The sequence below is a fragment of the Globicephala melas genome, chromosome 2, assembly GCF_963455315.2.
Source record: "Globicephala melas chromosome 2, mGloMel1.2, whole genome shotgun sequence".
Taxonomy (NCBI): domain Eukaryota; kingdom Metazoa; phylum Chordata; class Mammalia; order Artiodactyla; family Delphinidae; genus Globicephala; species Globicephala melas.
Window position 1 is genome coordinate 113,802,249 of NC_083315.2, and position 19,758 is coordinate 113,822,006.

The 19,758-nt window shown below is 50.9% G+C and overlaps 3 non-coding genes across 3 annotated transcripts; 1 reads left to right on the top strand and 2 right to left on the bottom strand.

Moving 5' to 3' along the window:
* Positions 1–4,011: 4,011 nt before the first annotated feature.
* Positions 4,012–4,175, bottom strand: LOC115852479 (U1 spliceosomal RNA). The gene has a single exon (XR_004039158.1). It is a non-coding gene; the product is annotated as a U1 spliceosomal RNA (small nuclear RNA).
* Positions 4,176–10,412: 6,237 nt separating this feature from the next.
* Positions 10,413–10,576, top strand: LOC115852490 (U1 spliceosomal RNA). The gene has a single exon (XR_004039169.1). It is a non-coding gene; the product is annotated as a U1 spliceosomal RNA (small nuclear RNA).
* A 4,828-nt stretch (positions 10,577–15,404) lies between these two features.
* Positions 15,405–15,494, bottom strand: TRNAY-GUA (transfer RNA tyrosine (anticodon GUA)). The gene is given in 2 exon segments: positions 15,405–15,440; positions 15,458–15,494. It is a non-coding gene; the product is annotated as a tRNA-Tyr (tRNA).
* Between the last annotated feature and the right edge of the window lie 4,264 nt (positions 15,495–19,758).

Consider the following 19,758-nt stretch of genomic DNA (forward strand, 5'->3'; position numbering starts at 1 on the left):
CTAAGACCCAGAGCAACCAAAATAAATTTTTTTTTAAAAAGAGACCTTTAAAAAAAAAAAAAAGAATTGGCTGGCAGGGATAGAGATCTTCTACTCTTTCAGCGCCCAAAACAATCCTAGTAAGCTCCCTTGCCTCTTAAACCTGCCTGCCTCTTTCTTTACTCTCTCCTTAGTGAGGGAGGGGAGTCAGTTTGTAAACCAGCAGCTTCCTCACAACATGGCAGCCCCAGAGTTGTCAGCTTTCTCACTCACAGCTCAAGTCTCCCACACAGGGTTCTCAGAGGCCCAGAAGGAAGCTGCAAGCCTTCTGCTGACCTAACCTCAGAATCCCCCGAACATTACTTTGGCCTCATGCTGTTGGTCAGCCTAGTCACTAAGTCCAGATTCCAGGAGAGGGGTAGATACACCTCTCAATGGGCAGAATAGCTGGGATATAAAAGGTCTCAGTTTACAGTCTTAAAAATTGTGTTTGGAATTCCCTGGTGGTCGGGTTGTCAGGACTCCGCGCTTCCACTGCAGGGGGCCCAGGTTCAATCTCTGGTCGGGGAGCTAAGATCCTGCAAGATGCCTGGCATAGCACAAAAAAATTTTAAAAAGTGTGTTTGTCTCACCGTCTAAAAACAAAATGAGAATTCAATGGATTAAATGGACTATTTCAGAACTCGTGAATTGACTATTAAACATAATCAACTGTTTTTAACAAATTTTAAGTGTTTTAAATGTTTGAAGTGTTTTAAAATACTTTGTGGGGGAGTTCCCTGGTGGCCTAGTGGAGTCAGGCTTTCACTGCCTGACCCAGGGTTCAGTCCCTGGTCGGGGAACTGAGATACCATAAGCCACGCGGCACGGCCAAAATAAAACAAAAAACTTTTGTGTTTGCCGGTATTATATACTTAACTCCAGCACTGCACAATTTACAAAGTGGAAGAAGTTTGTAGCAATATTTTGCCCTGTTTAATTCAGTGTTAAAATCTTGACTTTTTTTTCCTTTAGTTTTCACCAGGTTTAGTTGTTGAGTGTTTTGAAGCAGTTCATGTGTTGAAGTAGTTGATGAGACGCTAACTCAAGAGGACGCCACGAACAAAATGATCGCTTTTAAGTTGATTGGGGAAATCTTACTACGTAAATGCTTAATGGGGGTGGGGAGGAGGGAAAGGTCCTCATAATAACCATGCCTAGTGGGGATGAGTTCGGTCGGCTGCGAAACCAAAACCAAGAAGGTGAGACCAGACCCGAGCCCCGACTCACACCCTCAAATGCCTGGCACCAGGCGCCCCGAACTCCAGCCGTCCCCATCACCCCTCCGGGTCCCGATTCTTCACCGTGCACCCACGCCACCTGGACCACCAACGGCGACGTGTCTCCGCTGGGAATTAGAAGGTCCCACATCCACCACAGAGGACGTGGCGTACATCTAGAGAAACCTGGAGGTCAAGGAAACCTGTCCTAGGCTCTTCGAGGCCACACAAGCCGAAGAGAAAGTAACAAACTAGAAACCCGCCTGAGGGCTAACTACCCCCAAACATAGTAATTTCTCAATGGAAATGACAAGGTTCACTCGACCTGTCTGCCTATTTCTCTACCATAAAAGACAATTATTGACCTACCTCACAGGGGTGTTGTGAGGATTAATAAATGTTGGTACAGTGCTTTGGAAATGTGAAGATGCTGTGTAAATGCTAAAAAAATAGCAAAAAGCTACACAACTTTTCACACATCCGTCAGCTAATGTGTTTCTACCGAGGTGGCCTTTTTCTGGGAAAGAAGTACAGTGGAAAGTACCTCCCTTGGCCCTTTGGTTTACTGACGGGGTGGGCGTAGACAGGAAGCAGCAATTGTGGGCTGTACATGAGCGTGGGGAGGTGAGGGGTGCTTACTAAACACATGTATTAATGAGTTGATGACTGTCCGAGGGTCTTCTCACTAACAAAACGTACAGAGAAGGGAAAGAATGTATGTTACTCCGTCGAGGTCATACGGGAGAGATTTACTTTGTAGGTCCAGAACAATTGAAAGGTTTATTCCATAGCTCACTGCTAGTCCCTGATAAAAGTAGCCAGCGCTGGTGAGTTGTGGCATTCATAAAACTTCTTAACCGTCTCCTGCCTGAGGGCCGCAAAGGTGAGACGGGAAGACGCCTAGTGGTAGAGACAAGGCAGCAAGGGGCAGTCTGGGGTTTCCCTCGGATGGTGCTTTATGCTCTGCAACCCCGGCTGTGGGAATGGCCTGGGGAGACAACGTTGGTTGCAACGCTGGTTGCGGTGGGAAGCAAGGGACTGAGGGATTCGGAGTTTATGCGGTGAGAGTGGAGGATGGCAGGAGAGGAAATTTGTGAGAAAAAAGAAAGTGTGTCAAGCCTACCTGTATGTCAGTGAGGCACCAACCGGGTGACAAAAGTGTATACAATATTATTAATGTTCCGTAGTAAAACTGTGTTAAGTTGAGGTCAAAATGATGTTTCTCTTCCGCTGGGGAGGCGGGGGTGGGGGTGGGGTTCAAAAGGAAAACTGCTGAGAAGCGCATAGCTATTCAATACTGTAAAAAGAAGAAGTGAGGGTCTTCCCTGCTGGCGCAGCGGTTAGGAATCCGCCAGCCAATGCAGGGGACACGGGTTCGAGGCCTGGACCGGGAAGCTCGCACCTGCTGCGGAGCAACTAAGCCCGAGCGCCACAACTACGGAGCCCGCGCGCCTAGAGCCGGTGCTGCCCAACAAGAGAAGCCACCGCAGAGAGAAGCCCCCGCTCGCCGCAACTAGAGAAAGCCCGGGTGCAGCAACGAAGACCCGACGCAGCCAAAAATAACTGAATTTATAAAATATAAAATAATAAGTGAAATTCTGTGTTTCGCTGCTGCTGGATAGAAGAGTATCAGTGTCAGTTTCAGCTCACCAACCCTCGGCTAGCACATATCCGGTGACATTATAGAAAGAGCGGAGCCTGGGTTCGAGCCCTGGTCGGGGAAGATCCCACGTGCCACGGAGCAACTAAGCCCGTGCGCCGTAACGACTGAGCCTGCGCTCTGGAGCCCATGGGCCTAGAGCCCATGCTCCGCAACACGAGAAACCACTGCAATGAGGAGCCCCCGCTCCTCACAACTAGAGAAGGCTTGCGCGCAACAACGAAGACCCAACGCAGCGAAAAAAGAATAACAAATATCTATAAACTCAGTTTTATAGATTAGATACGTACAGGAAATTGGTGGTTGCCAAAGGTGGAGACGGTGGGAGGTTGCTAAAATTTGGGGTAGGGCATGTGAAAAGGTACAAATCTCACTCATAAGTCATGAGGACATACTACACAGCATGATAACTAAGATTAAAAAATAAATTAAAAATATAAACCTACAAAACACAGAGGGGAGCACAAACGCAATCCCGCACTGCCATAAATCATGCAGTTCCGTTTCTCACACTTGGGGAAATCACAACGGTCAACATCCGCAGAACGACGAATAAGCTTCGTTCTGGGTGTGACCACTCGTACCTCGAGTCAAAGCGAAAACTTGCTGAGAAAGTCTGGGTTCGTGCTCTTAAGCCTGAGATCAGTGACCTTTACACGTTATGTGTGTATGCGTATACATATTTGTATGCGTGGGTCTTTGACCATGCCCCTCGGCTAGCGCAACCCTAGTTTCCCGACCGGAAGCTGAAAACAGGTCTAGAGCAGTTAACCACTGGGTCCTCAGGGACTACCATACGCAGGCTCAGACTGCTTCTGAGAAACCACAATAAACATGAAGAGCATAAACGACAAAAAAGCGTTAGGTGGTTGCAGTTAACAGCCAAGAAGCAGACTGTCAAGCTCTACTTTAGTACGCGGCTCAGCACACTACAGCTTCCCCACAACCTCAGAGCGAATAATTTCAGTGCAGCGAAACAACCATCTCACAGAACTCACAGGTGCACGCAAGCCCTGCACTAAACCCCCAAGAGAAAGTATGCGAGCGCACGCGAAGAAGCACTTACTCGTTGACAGAGATTAGGTAGTTCTACTATTCAACAAACACAAACATCAGGGGAAAGCGCGAACGCAGTCCCCCACTACCACAAATTATGCAGTCGAGTTTCCCACATTTGGGGAAATCGCAGGGGTCAGCACATCCGGAGTGCAATGGATAAGCCTCGCCCTGGGAAAACCACCTTCGTGATCATGGTATCTCCCCTGCCAGGTAAGTATGAGTTGCTGTGCTCGCCTCGTCCCACACCCTCGCGATCGCCCACCTCTTCACGCACGCTCACTTCCCTTACGCCCTCTCCGCGCCCTCCGCCCCTGCATGCCCCTCGCTCCGGGCTCGCCCACCCCGGGAACAACCTCGCGAGTCCTCGGCTGCCCACACGCAGGACGCGGAAGCCCAGCCGGAGTGGGACCAGCAGCCTCCGCGCGCCTCGCTATCTGCATATGCCACGCCCCTATCCGGAAGTCCCGCGCCTCTCAGCTTTCCCCAAGCCCGCTGAGGACAGCGGCGAGAACGCAGGAGGGATCTGCTCAGAGCCTTCGACTTAAAATGAACATTAGGTTCTTGTTTCAAGTTACATTGAGGGGTTTCACTTTTCGCACCGTCTATGTCTAACCTTTTCCCCATTGGGAAATCGCTATGTTTGGGGGCACTTAGCCCTCAGGCGGCTTTCTAGTCTGTTACTTTCTCTTTGGCTTGTGTGGCCTCGAGGAGCTTAGGGCAGGTTTCCTTGACCTCCAGGTTTCTCTAGATAGGACCCAGGCGGAGTGGGACCAGCAGCTTCTGTGCGCCTCCTCATCTACACACGCCACGCCCCTGCCGGGACCTTTTCGGCGTCCCGTTCTTTCCCGCGGGAGATACGGACCTACTAATTCCCGGCCGAGATGCGCCGGTGTCTCCGGAGGGAGGGCGTGGGCGAGCGGCGACGAGGCGGGACCTGGAGGCGGGACCCGGGAAGACAGGAGCTCGCGGCGCCTGGCGCCCTGCAGTTCAGGAGCAGGTCGGAGCTCGGGTGTGGTCTCACCTTCCTTTCAGTGAAAATGACACGGAACACAATGTCAATCAAATGTTAAATAGTAAGATCAGAGTTTCGTCATCAGTTTAACATGAAATTGTTTGAGTCCTCATCCATGATCTTTCGTTCAGATTATGCAGTAATCGAATCCTGCAACAGCAAAGAAAAACGAACAGAGACTATCAGGGCAAAGCGTTCCTGCAAGGGGTAGATGTGTGGGCCGGGAACGGGTGTTGAATGGTTTCCGAAAATCGAATGCACGGACGGAATTGTCCCGTTTTCGTCCTGAGGGACTAGGCTGCCTCTTTCAGCCGCCCGGATTTGTCTTTTCCTCTTCCATACGTGAAGATTCTTTCTCGAGATCAAGTGGATCCTCCCCAGACGTGAACAAAACGATTCAAGTATTGTGTGTCGACTTTCAGTGGACCTTGTGCTGCATTGTACTACTGTGGTCGGTGCTACGGAGCAAAGCGAGGCTAGACACAGGACTGGAGACTATAGGGTCAGGGAAGGTTTCCTGAGGTCCTAACTGCGAAAAGATCAGAGCAAACGTATTGTAGCACCCTTTTTTCTTTTTCTTTTTTTCTTTTTTGGCTGCGCCGTGGGGCATGAGGGATCTTAAGTTCCCCAACCAGGGATGGAACCCACGCCCAGCTGCAGTGGAAGCGCGGAGGCTTAACCACACCACTGGACCGCCAGGGAAGTCCCAAGCACCCATTTTTGATTACTGGTTGTCTCAGGAAGTTTCCTTTCTTAGTGTGTGTTTCCTAAAAATAGAGCATTTTCTTATCTAAACCCAGGATAATTATAAAAATCAAGAAATTAGCATGGATGCAATATTATTATTTACTCTATAAACATTATTCCATTTCTATCAATTGTCTCAGGAATGTCCTTTATAGCAAAGGAAAATTCAAAATCACATGTTGCATTCTGTATCCTGTCTCTTTAACCAATTTTAATCTGAAATAATCCCCAGGCCCATCGTTTTATTTCATTATGCAGGCATTTTTGAAAATTACAGGCCAGTTATTTTGTAGAATAGCCTTGGTTTTTAAGTTGTCCTGTATTTCCTCATAATTACGTTCAAGTGTGCTTTTTTTTTTTTTTTTTTTTTTTTGCGGTACGCGGGCCTCTCACTGTTGTGGCCTCTCCCGCTGCGGAGCACAGGCTCCGGACGCGCAGGCCCAGCGGCCATGGCTCACGGGCCCAGCCGCTCCGCGGCATGTGGGATCTTCCCAGACGGGGGCACGAAGCCGTGTCCCCTGCATCGGCAGGCGGACTCTCAACCACTGCGCCACCAGGGAAGCCCCTCGAGTGTGCATTTTTGACACGTAGACGACATAAATGGTACTGTATCTGTTTACATGTTGACTTATGTCCCTCCCCCCCCCCAAAAAAAATGCTGAAATCCTAACCCCTGGTACCTATGAATGGGACCTTATTTGGAAATAGAATCTTTGCACATACAATCAAGTTAAGGTGAGGTCAGTAGAGTGGGCCCTAATCCAATATGAATATTGTCCTTATAAGAGGAAAATGCCATGTAAGGACAGAGACACGTAGGGATAACGCCATGTGATGACAAAGCACAGATTGGACTGATGTAGCTGCAAGTTAAGGATCGACTGTCACCACTAGAAGCGAGGAAGAAGCAAGGAAAGATTCTACCCAGACTCTCAGAGGGAGCATGGCCCTGCTGACTCCTTGAGTTTGGACTTGTAGCTTCCAGAACTGTGAGAGAATAAATTTCTGTTGTTTTAAACCACCCAGATTGTGGTACTTTATTATGACAGCCCTATCAAATTAATCCAGTGTCCTCCTCTGGGCATCACACTGCAGGCACGTGAAGTCAGTTTGTTCAGTTATTGGTGGTGTTAACATTGATTACTTGGTTAAGGTGGTGTATCAGTTATCCAGTGCCGTGTAACAAACTACCCTAAAACTTAGTGATTTAAAATAGTGACCACGTGATTTGCTCACCATTCTTTGTGTCAGCAACCGCAGCTGGGCTGAGCCGGGCAGTTCTGCGGCTCTGATGTAGGACCACTCGTGCAGCTGCAGTCAGCTTGTGGGACACTGGGGCGGGTCAGTCTGAGGGCCCTCAGTTGACATGATTCATCTTCACTCCCGTAATTTCATCCTCCAGTAGGCTAAGTCAGGCTTCTTCTCATGGTGGTCTCAGGACAGCAAGTGAGAGCGACTCCCAACGAGCAACTGTTTTTCAGTCTTCTGCTTCCATCGCATTTACTAATGTTCCATTAGCCAAAGCAAGTCACGTAGCCAAGCCCAGAGTCAACATGGGAGGGTGCTGCAGAAGAACATGGTACCGGGGCCAGTATTGTAACCCTCTGCCACTGGGGGTGCTCACCAGGTCTGCCCCTTGTAATTATTAAGTAATTTGTGTGGAGATAATTGAGGATATGTAAATATCCGTTACAAAACCTTAACGCAATAGTTTTTAGTATCCACTGTTGACTTGCATTATGGTTGCCAAATGTTGATTTTCTAATTCTGTCATTCATTCTACATTTCTTAGTTGGCATTCTGTTGTAAGGAAGAATTTTCCTTCCTTCCCTATGTAATCAACATGAACTCGTGGTTGTGTTTAGTTGTTTATAATCCATGACTGTTTCCGTTTATTTTGATGTTCGGTTGTTCTCATACTGGGCCTATGAAAGACCCTTCAGGTTGGCTACTGTGTCCTTCTGACACGTCCATATAATTTTTGGAGCATTTTCTGGCACAAGATAGTCCAGGCTCATCTTGTACCTTCCCTGACTCCTGAAAATCATCTGTTTCCCCAAAGAGCCCTGGTTCTTTTTAGTGGAGAATGACATTTAGAAAGCAAGATCAGGACAGTGGGTTTCCCTACACATGTCTATATCTATTAAAAATAATGGGCCCGGGAGTAAAGACGCATACATAGACACTGGACTCGAGGACACGGGGAGGGGGAGGGTAAGCTGGGACGAAGTGAGAGAGTGGCATGGACATATATACACAACCAAATGTAAAATAAATAGCTAGTGGGAAGCAGCCGCATAGCACAGGGAGATCAGCTCGGTGCTTTGTGTCCACCTAGAGGGGTGGGATAGGGAGGGTGGGAGGGAGACGCAAGAGGGAGGAGATATGGGGATATATGTATATGTATAGCTGATTCACTTCGTTATACAGCAGAAACTAACACACCACTGTAAAGCAACTATACTCCAATAAAGATGTTTAAAAAAAAGGGGGGGGGGGTGGCCAGGTACTTCCCTCGTGGCACAGTGGTCAAGAATCCGCCTGCCAATGCAGGGGACACGGGCTCGAGTCCTGGTCCGGGAAGATCCCACATGCCTCGCAGCGACTAAGCTCTTGCGCCACACCTACTGAGCCTGCGCTCTAGAGCCCGCGAGCCACAACTAACTGAGCCCGCGAGCCGCAACTACTGGGCCCGCGTGCCACAACTACTAAAGCCTGCGTGCCACAACTACTGAAGCCCGCGCGCTTAGAGCCAGTGCTCCACAACAAGAGAAGGCACGGCGATGAGAAGCCCGCTCACCTCAATGAAGAGTAGCCCCCGCTCTCGCCACAGCTAGAGAAAGCCGGCGCGCAGCAACGAAGACCCAATGCAGCCAAAACTAAATTGATTAATTTAAAAAAAATAATAATGGGCCTATACTGATATCTTCAATTCCAATTTTCAACTTAACACCACATGGTTCCTCCTCGCCCTCCGCCATTCTGTATTTGTATCTCCTCTCTTCAACAGTGAGAACCTTGACTCCCAGCCTCCATTTACTCATTAGCTCAATCCTACAATACAACAGCATTGGTACAAAACTGTTACAACCACATAGCTATGAAATACCAACCTACTAGTATTTGCAGTAGAGTTGAAAACGGTTAGAGTTGAAAACGGTTGTCTTTAGAGTTGAAAACGGTTATGGTCAATGTACTGTGTTCAAAAGTCATTTCGGTTGGTTATTTCTACTCCAGTGTGGTTACACTAGTCATCTGAGATACAGTTAGGTTAATTTGTACTTACCTCCAATTTTAGGGTCTTTTCCCCCTGTATTTTTTTAAAAATGTCATTTATCTTTGGCTGCGCTGGGTCTTTGTCCCTGCGCGTGGGCTTTCTCCCGTTGCGGCAAGCGGGGGCTACTGTTCGTTGTGGTGCGCGGGCTTCTCATTGCGGTGGCTTCTCTTGTTGCGGAGCCCTGGCTCTGAGCGGGCGGGCTTCAGTAGTTGTGGCTCGCGGCCTCTAGAGCGCAGGCTCAGAAGTTGCGGCGCACGGGCGTAGTTGCTCCGCGCGGCCTGTGGGATCTTCCCGGACCTAGGGCTCGAACCCGTGTCCCCTGCATTGGCAGGAGGATTCTTAACCATCGCGCCACCAGGGAAGTCCTCCCCCTGTATTTTTTTTTTTTAAGCAGCAGTTTTTCTTTCTTTCCTTCTTCCTTCCTTCCTTGATTTTGGCTGTGCCGGATCTTAGTTGCGGCACGTGGGATCTTTAGTTGTGGCCTGTGGGATCTTTAGTTGCGGCATGTGAACCCTTAGTTGCGGCACGCATGCAGGGTCTAGTTCCGTGACCAGGAACCGAACCCCGGCCCCCTGCATTGGAAGTGCGGAGTCTTTCCCATTGGACCACGAGGGAAGTCCCTCCCCCTGTGTTTTAAAAACATATCCAAAATGTTAACAGAGATCCCCAAATAATTACATAGAAAGGTACGCTCAGAAAACTGTCACTCTCTCCTTGCACTCACCCATATAGGCAATTTCATCAGTTCCGGTTTAACACTCCTGGGTTTCTTTTTGACAGACGGTGTATAATTTTCTTTTTTTTCACATTTTTCATAGACAAAGGGTAGCATACTACATATATGCGTGCACTTTATTTTTTTCACTTAACATCGTCAATGCGTCCTATCTAGAGAAACCTGGAGGTCTAGGAAACCTGCCCTAAAGCTCCTCGAGGCCACACAAGCCAAAGAGAAAGTAACAGACTAGAAAGCCGCCTGAGGGCTAAGTGCCCCCAAACATAGCGATTTCCCAATGGGGAAAAGGTTAGACATAGACGGTGCGAAAAGTGAAACCCCTCAATGTAACTTGAAACAAGAACCTAATGTTCATTTTAAGTCGAAGGCTCTGAGCAGATCCCTCCTGCGTTCTCGCCGCTGTCCTCAGCGGGCTTGGGGAAAGCTGAGAGGCGCGGGACTTCCGGAGAGGGGCGTGGCATATGCAGATAGCGAGGCGCGCGGAGGCTGCTGGTCCCACTCCGGCTGGGCTTCCGCGTCCTGCGTGTGGGCAGCCGAGGACTCGCGAGGTTGTTCCCGGGGTGGGCGAGCCCGGAGCGAGGGGCATGCAGGGGCGGAGGGCGCGAAGAGGGCGTGAGGGAAGTGAGCGTGCGTGAAGAGGTGGGCGATCGCGAGGGTGTGGGACGAGGCGAGCACAGCAACTCATACTTACCTGGCAGGGGAGATACCATGATCACGAAGGTGGTTTTCCCAGGGCGAGGCTTATCCATTGCACTCCGGATGTGCTGACCCCTGCGATTTCCCCAAATGTGGGAAACTCGACTGCATAATTTGTGGTAGTGGGGGACTGCGTTCGCGCTTTCCCCTGGTGTTTGATTTGGTAAACAAATAGACGACGATTTCGGTAGTGTCCTTATGGAGTCAATTTTCGGTTGTCGAGTGTCGCTACGTGCTGCTTGTGCTGTGGTATTTTCTCCTGTCTGACTGCTGTGTTGTGGAGTTCCCGGTAGTCCGTCACGGCCAGTGAACGCACAACGTGTCTTGCTTCGGTAGTCTGAACCGGTTTTTTTCTCCGTCGCTTAAATCATCTCTCGGTTTCCGGTTCCGTGTGGCGCGTACCAGCAACGTCCGCGTTGCCAGGTAGCGGAATACAGAAATCAACGTCTGTGAAGAAAAGGCAGTGCCTGCAAAAACAATCGTTTGCCCCAGTGTGAGTGAAACCGGCGGCTATCGTGCTAGCAAAAATCAGCTGACAACACACACTATGTAGGCCGGTATCGTATAGAGTCCCGAACATAATGTAACTTGATTTATAAAATAGCAGTAGAACCACAGGAAACAAAGCTCTGGAGAAAGCGAAGTCAGGAGTACGGGGTTGATTGAATACGGCATGCTATATATAAAATAACAGAAGTTACCTGTGAAGAACATTCAACTTCTATACGGCATCCTGAAATAACGTATAATGAAAAACAACCCGAAGTTCTACTACACCTCGAACTGGCACAGTATTGTGAACACTTAGTTTAATAAGTAAAAGTTTTTAAAAAGAAGTATGGAGGCAACTCCCTGCCTGTCCGTGGTTAGGACCCCGTGTTTCCACTACCACGGCCCTCGGCTCAATCCCTGGTCAGGAAACTGAGATTCCCGAAGCTTACGGGTTTAGCGAAAAAAACCCTAGATATGTATTTGCATGTTATATATACAACACCTGCCTAAACACACACGCGTACACATATATGTAACTTATTGATCTCAGGCTTCAGAACAAAAAACGAGTGGAGACTGTTCTCCAGCAGGTCCTGAGTGCAGGTAAGATGAAAAATACGGTGTCCTTCGTACAGAAAAATCACGGAACACTCCCTGTTCAGCTTCATCAGCAACGTCTCTGAACCCCATTTGCGTGAGTCCTAGGGTGAGAGCTACTAAGGACAGAACCAAAAACCCAAACGGAGCCCCTGAGCCCTGGGAGAGGGCGCACCAGGCCACGCCCTCAGCCTCCAACCTAGCCTCTTTCAGTTCCTTATCACTTTAGGAGAATGGGATCATTTTTGCAGATAGCAGAAAAAATGCAAGTCAAGTGTGTAAGCACCTTATTTTTCTCACATACCTGCCCCTTCTCTTCATGTACGGCTTCTGCTGATTGAAGCTGTAGGGGAGGCAAAACTTTACTTTTTACCCTTTGAGGCTCTCTGGCAGGGCCTGAGTATTAATGGATGTAAAACAGGAGGGGGGCACTTCCCTGAGGGTGCAGGGATTAAGAATCCGCCTGCCAATGCAGGGGACACGGATTCGAGCCCTGGCCGGGGCAGATCCCCACATGCCGCGGAGCAACTACGCCCGTGCGTCGCAACTACTGAGCCTGCGCTCTAGAGCCCACGAGCCACAACAACTGAGCCCGCGCGCCTAGAGCCCGTGCTCTGCAACAAGAGAAGCCACCGCAATGAGAAGCCCGCACACCGCAACAAAGACTAGCCCCGGGTCGCCGCAACTCGAGAAAGCTCGTGCACAGCGATTAATTAAAAAAAAAAAAAATTTTTTTTTTAAACAGGAGGAAAACATGCAGATTTTTACATGTATGTAGATGAAAACCCAAATTAAGTGGGTCTCCGAGGAACCCTGGTTCCTTTTTTTTTAAAATAAATTTTACTTTTGTCTGCGTTGGGTTTTCGTTGCGGCGCGCGGGCTTCGCATTGCAGTGGCTTCTCTTATTGCGGAGCACGGCGCGCAGGCTTCAGTAGTTGTGGCGCTACGGGCTTAGTTGCTCCGCGGCATACGGGATCTGCCCGGGCCAGGGCTCGAACCCATGTCCCCTGCATTAAGCAAGAGGATTCTTAACCACTGCGCCACCAGGGAAGCCCACCCTGGTTCCTTTTATTGGCCCTGGTTCCTTTTGTTGGAGAATGATACTGAGAGACCAAAATCTGGTGTGTCATTGCTGTTAGGCCCTGTACCTATTTTACTCAGTGGATTATATTCCGTTATTATCATTACCTTGATTTGGCAGTGGGAACGCTTTCCAATTGGCTCTTGTGTGCTTGACATGCCACCGAATCAGTCACTGTACATTCCTTTACTTTTGGGCACAGTTGCATGTTCCAGGCTTGTATTTTCCCCACCTAAGAGCCTCGCCTCCCCTGGGGGCTGATATGCCCCTCCGCCCTCCTGCCCACGATGACTTTCTGTCGCAGTGAGGCTTACTGCGGAGCGATGGAGAAGGACCATCAGGTTTCTCAGGAGAGAGCACATCCGGGGCTCCACAAGGCCCATGGATATCCAGCCTCGGCTCCCCTCCTTCGCCCACCTACCCCGATTCCTTTGGCAGAGGCGGCTGCTTCCTGAAAGAGGTCAAGGTTCTGTGGACTTCCTGGAGAGGCACTGGAGTCCAGAGGGAGGGGCAGAGGGCACAGGTGTCCAGGTTGGACTCCTTACAAACGTTTCTGATCCCACCTGGTGTGTGCCCACCGCCCAAGACCGCTAACCCACCCAGCAAAAGTCCCACAGAGGCACGGCAAGCCACACCAAAGTGGCCTTCCCTCAGCTGGGTGTGTCGCCGCTCTCTGACCGGGCAGCAGGCACCTCTGCCCCTCGGAGGGTGAGGGGCAGTGCCTCAGAGGTCCCCTGCTACTATTCTCTGTGACACCCAGACAAGAAGAGTTGGCCGTGCTGAGACTCACACTCCCCTGTGCCGATCACCCAAACCCACGCACCCCGCCCACTCCCCCAAAGCCAGGTTCCCAAGGGTTCCACACCTCCACATCCCGTCGGGGGTATATCCAACGAAGGCCTGAGGTTCTCTCTTTGGTCCTCATCCGCTGGTCTCTGCAGATGGTGACATTTGAGGCTGAGGTCTTTCTGTAGCTCCAGAGCAATAGACTCTTCCTGAAGGTCACCTGTCAGACTGCAGTGGCACGGCCTCCCAGGCCCACGGAGACTCCACAGACTCCAGGTCAGCCCCTCTTAGTTAGCAGTGGGACCGTGAGGAGGGCTGAGGCCGCAGCGGGGGGGCAACCGTAGGAGCTTGCCAGGAGAGGAAGACGGGTGGGGAAATGCAGTCTCCGGTTTGAGAGACAGAACCAGAACCGAAAAAGGGCTTGTGGGCTCAGGGGTCAGGGGAGGGCAGCGCTGGGCCCCTGAGGTTTCAGAGAGCCTCGCTCCCATCGGGGTTCTGCTGTGACTCCTCTCGGCGAGTCTACGGCGTTTCCTTTCCACGGGAAGGGAGGGGCAAGGACCACCCGCGGCGTTCTTCTCGGCACCCACACATCCCACCCCAACCAGGCTCTGTCCGCAAGGTGAAGCTGCTCCTTCTTGCTGAAAGCCCGGCCCATTTCCTCCTGGGTGCTCTCTGCTTGGGCCTCAGCAGCTTCCTCTTGGCCCTGCCAATTCAGCCTTAAGGACCCAATAAAGGTAGCCAGCTGGTCAGAAGCCACAGGCCAGTGGTTTGTGCAAGGAGGTGAGGTTGAGAGCCCCTCCATGATGGCAGCTCCCCACCTGCCCACCACCCCACCCTCCACCCTTCTGCTCCCTGCCATCAGCCCCCATTGCCCCTGGCTCTCAGGGCTCTCTGAGCTCTGCCTGTGCTTTTGCTGTCAATCTTCCTTTCTCTCTCTTTCTCCCGCCCCACCCCCTTTCTATCTATCTATCTATCTATCTATCTATCTATCTATCTATCTATCTATCATCTAATCTATCTATCAAGCTATCTATCCATCTATCTATCTATCTACCTATCATCTATCTATATCCATCAGATGTAGCAGAAGAATGGGTGCGGGCGTTTTCCCACCCTTGTACAGAGTGTGAGCGATCTTTGCTCTTTCGGCGGGAACTCAACCCCTCCAGCGGCTACCAGGAATAGGTGCGAAGGCATATGAAAGCTGAGGTTTCCAGGGGGCCACACCACCCTCCTCCCCCTCAGACTGACAGGACACCTGAAAGGTTCTCATAGGCACTGTCAAGGCCCACTGAGAGCCCTGCTGCGTTTTGCTCCTGCCGGTGTCGGCTTCCGCGCAGGTACACAACTGTCAGTGTCTTGGAGGGTGGCAGAATGTGGCTTGGAAGATCTCGGGGTGGCAGTTCTGCCCCACAAATAGATTAAGACGGTTGGCAAGGTTCTCTGTCTCCCTGGGTCTGTACCTGTAGAGACCATGGGAAAGACAGGGAAGGAGAGAGAGAGGTTGGGAGATTGAAAGACTGTGACTGGGAGAGACAGAGACAGTGACCTTCCTTTGGGGGGCAGAGCTGGGGACTGAGCCCGGGAGTGAGAGGGGGTTTCCAGGAAGGGTGCCGTAGTTGTCTCTGACCATGTGATGGCCTGTGTGCTTGTCGGCCTCCAGGGCTTTGGGTGGGCAGCTCCTGCGTGCCCACCTGTTTGGCAGGGATGTGCGCGTGTCGAGCAGAGCGGGGGCGGTGGGTGAATAAAAGTGGAGAGGGCGCGGGCCGCGGTGGGGCCGGCGGGGCTTGCGCGCTAAGGCGGGAGCAACCGGGCTGCGGGCGGGCGTGTGGCCTGCGGGCGGGAGGAAGGCGCAGGCGTGTTCCCTGGCCACGGCCCCCACGTGGCTGTGCGGGCGGCCCCCAAAGGCTTTCCCGCCTCTGGCCGGGGAGAGAGGATGCTGCGCGGCCTCAGGGCCTTGGGCGGGGCGTGGCCCCGGGGGAGGGGGTGTGCCCTTCACGAGGGCGCAAAAGCGACGGGCACCTCCTTCGAGCCGGAATCGAACCAGCGACCTAAGGATGTCCACACGTGTCGGCTCTACAGTCCTCCGCTCTACCAGCTGAGCTATCGAAGGGTGCGCGCCGCCAGGTCCGGGCCCTTAACTCTTTCTGGAAATGCCGGAGCACGGCACTGGGACGCCCGAGGTGAGACAGGCCCAGGGCTGTTTGGAGATGAGTTCGAACAGGCGAGGGCAAAAATGGGCTGAAACTTTCTTTTGCTGAAAGCAAGGCGAGACCGGACCCGAGCCCCGACCCACCCCTTCAACTGCGGGGCGCCGCGCGCCGCGAGCTCCCGTCTTCCCGGGTTCCCCCTCCAGGTGTCGATTCGTCGCCGCGCGCCCACGCTCCCCCGCCACGAGACACTCATTCCGGTGCCCCCCACGGGGAAGAACAGGGCCCTGGGAAGGTCGCGCTGGGGGCGTGGTGTATGTAGATGAGGAGGGGCGCAGAGGCTGCTGGTCCCACTCCGCCTGGGCCTCCGCGTCCTGCGTGTGGACACGCAGAGGCTGCCCGTTGTTCCCCGGGTGGCCGAAGCCGGGGCGAGGGGCGTGCAGCGGCGCAGGGCGCGGAGGCGGCGTGAGCGAAGTGACCGTGCGTGCAGAGTGGGTGAGCTCGTGGTTGTGGGACGAGGAAAGTAAGACCTTCAGTTTTGTCTGAAAGGAAAAAGCGGTATGATTTCGAAGGTTTTGTTTTTTATAGAAAGCTGTTGTTGAATTGACAGTGATTCTTGTTTTGTGGTATATCGAAAATTTCAAAGCGTAACTTATAGTTGTAATACTCTTTTTTTTCTGTGTTTTCCGCCCGCTTTTTATTTCAGCCGGGTTACGTTAAACTTGGCGGTTGTGCAATAAGTCTGTTTTTGTTTTTTGAAAAGTGATTCACCAAAAAGATAGTTCGGTGACTTTACGTTGTATGACTAAGACCGGGCTGTAGATGAGCGTAAGTAGTGTGGTAGGAGAAACGAAAATGTCGTCTGTGCGGAGCAAGAATCGGCGGCGCTGATGTGAGGTCGCAGGTGTCCTGGTTGTGAAGCTTCGAAAGATCTGTTGGATGGGACTCTTGGGAGTGGTCGGTTTTGTTGGATCTATCTGCCAGCTGCTTGACCTGGGTGTTTGAGGGTAGCGAGAGTGTCTAATATACCAGCAGCAGGCAGTCTAGGCTTTTTGCGCTGTAACAGGATCACCCTACTTGATGTAGATGTAAGCATAGGGTGACGGTGCACGCGTATTTATGACTCCCTTCCAGAAATAGGGACTTATGCATTTTTTTGATACGTTTGGGAAACTAGGCAACACTCTGGCTGTTTGGTAAGACCGTTCTTGAATGCTGTATGGAGAAAGTCCCCAGATTGCCTAACATGTGCCCAGGAAGAAACAGGAGACTGCGGTTGTATTTTATGAGGTGGACCTTTCCTCGAGTGATAATGTTGCCGTTTCACCATCCGAAGTCCCTTATGTTCAGACCTCCCCTGACCTCACCGGCACTGGAACAAGTGTGATGTGAGAGTGAATACGAAATGGGAAGGAAAAAAAGAATTTCCCCTTGGTGCCAAAAGGGAAAGATATTTCTCCCTCATTCTTAGAAAATTTGCTAATACTGGTTCTCTCCGTTTGAGATATATATGTAAATGTTATTAACAGTTAAATGTATCCTTTGCCAGTTTTACAACCTGAGAATGTCTGGAGGGCCTTGAAACCATCTTTTTGAAATGTGAACATTAAGGAAGGTAGTGCTCCATCTCCCTCTACCTCTGGGAGTTTAGCTTAGGTGGCTGGCTCCAGGTCGTAACCACTTGCTTGTCATGGAGATACGAGTTTTATTTCTCTTTGGATAAAGGCACACAGATGGCCACTCCAATTACCAGTTGAATTTAGGATGAAATATGTGTAGCAAATGGTGTTGTCAAGTCCTCCTATTGAGGACAAGTTCTTGAGAACATCTATGTAATAAGTTGTATCTGCCTGCTTATATAACAGGGAACATACTTATTGTTATGGGATGAATTGTGTCCCCCCACCCCAAGTTCATATGTTGAGGCCCTAGCCCCCATCTGAGTGTATTTGGAGACAGGGCCTTTAAGGAGGTAATTAAGTTTAAATGAGGTCATAAAGGTGGGGCTGTAATTCAATATGACTGGTGTCCTTCATTAGAGACGTCAGGGATGGCTGCAAGACAAGGGGAAGCCTCCGGAGAAAGCAAAGCTGCCAATATCTTGGTCTTGGATTTACAGCTCCTGGAACTGAGAAACATTTCCATTATTTAAGCCTCACCCCAGTCTGTGGTATTTTGTTATGGCAGCCCAAGCTGAATTATATACTGTCTTTGCAATCTCTTTGGTGGGTTTCTTGTGATGCACATTACAGTCTGGTTTAGTGGCTTTTCAATAAAAATGTTGATATCTTTTCTTTCTACCTTTGTGGAGAGGATTCGCTGGGTTGGCAGGAGATGTTATTCTCCTCAAGAGTCTGGCAATAAGGACAGGATTGGTCTGGCAGTTGCTGATTGGACTGAATCAGCTAAAAGTCTTGTGGCCACACAACAGTCACTTAAGAGACCCTGAGTTATTTTTAAAAGTCTCCCTTATAGCTCTCTGCTCTTTTCCAATACTAGCTGGAGGAACCACCCTCTTCAATATCAACGTATTGAGTAAGCATGGGTAATATAGGTTCTAAAATACTGTCAGGATCACTATTAGCATTGAGGGTAAAAAAATATAGGAAACCAGATCTGTTGCAGACATGTCTTGCTCTTAAATGGTTAATTTCTCCACCCCTCTCTCCCCCCCCCCACCCCCCGGCCCCTCACCAATGGGTATGCATATGAGAATCTAGTCTTGGGCTTCCCTGGTGGCCAGTGGTTGAGAGTCCGCCTGCCGATGCAGGGGACGCGGATTCGTGCCCTGGTCCGGGAAGATCCCACGTGCCGCGGAGCGGCTGGGCCCGTGAGCCATGGCCGCTGGGCCTGCGCGTCCGGAGCCTGTTGCTCCGCAACGGGAGAGGCCACAACAGTGAGAGGCCCGCGTACCGCAAAAAAAAAAAAAAAAAGGCCTCCCAGAACACGTCAGTGAAGAAAAAATCAGGAGGAGGGCCCCAGACTGTAATTTATACAAGAACTTGACACTTAAGTTTTCTAGAATAACCGACATTGGAAATGAGCTAAACTGAAAAGATAGTGATTCTTACATTATTCCAGTCAATTCCACTATGCACTCTCAGTATACAGACATGGTTTGTAAGTCGAACAATATTGGTGATTATTAGCAGACCTCCATTACTTTAATACCAATGTAAAGGTGTTATGGAACAACCTGAATTAACTTCTTGGCAGCCCAAGAACATAGTTCACCAAATTCTCCCGCAGTGTAGGTCCGGCCCAGGGCTCGGAAGAGCAGATCCAGCTTTAGGCTGACAGTCGGCACGGCGAGTCCGGCCTACAATTTTAAACTGTAAAAACGAAAAACAAATTAGTATAGTTAAAAAGCTTCTCCCCCTCCAGCCACGAATGACTCAGCATTTATAAAACACAGTAGTAGTACAAGGCCCCAATACATAAAAACATGTACTTGTTTTAAAGACACAGAATAAACCAGAGAAAAGCTTTAACGTTTGTCCTGGCTAACAGGAACGACGCACTAAATTTTCTCACATTTGGAAAAACTGCAGCTGTCAAAACAGCCCGAGAACAACGTAAGAATTTTCATCCCGAAAAATTACATACTGCTAACTAAAGAACTCCGGGCCCTGTGTAAACACCACCGCTACCAGAATTCCCCCCATCCCTCCTCGGACTATACCTAAGAGCCTGTCCCACTCTGCACGCACGGTCACTTCGCTCACGCCGCCTCCGCGCCCTGCGCCGCTGCACGCCCCTCGCCCCGGCTTCGGCCACCCGGGGAACAACGGGCAGCCTCTGCGTGTCCACACGCAGGACGCGGAGGCCCAGGCGGAGTGGGACCAGCAGCCTCTGCGCCCCTCCTCATCTACATACACCACGCCCCCAGCGCGACCTTCCCAGGGCCCTGTTCTTCCCCGTGGGGGGCACCGGAATGAGTGTCTCGTGGCGGGGGAGCGTGGGCGCGCGGCGACGAATCGACACCTGGAGGGGGAACCCGGGAAGACGGGAGCTCGCGGCGCGCGGCGCCCCGCAGTTGAAGGGGTGGGTCGGGGCTCGGGTCCGGTCTCGCCTTGCTTTCAGCAAAAGAAAGTTTCAGCCCATTTTTGCCCTCGCCTGTTCGAACTCATCTCCAAACAGCCCTGGGCCTGTCTCACCTCGGGCGTCCCAGTGCCGTGCTCCGGCATTTCCAGAAAGAGTTAAGGGCCCGGACCTGGCGGCGCGCAC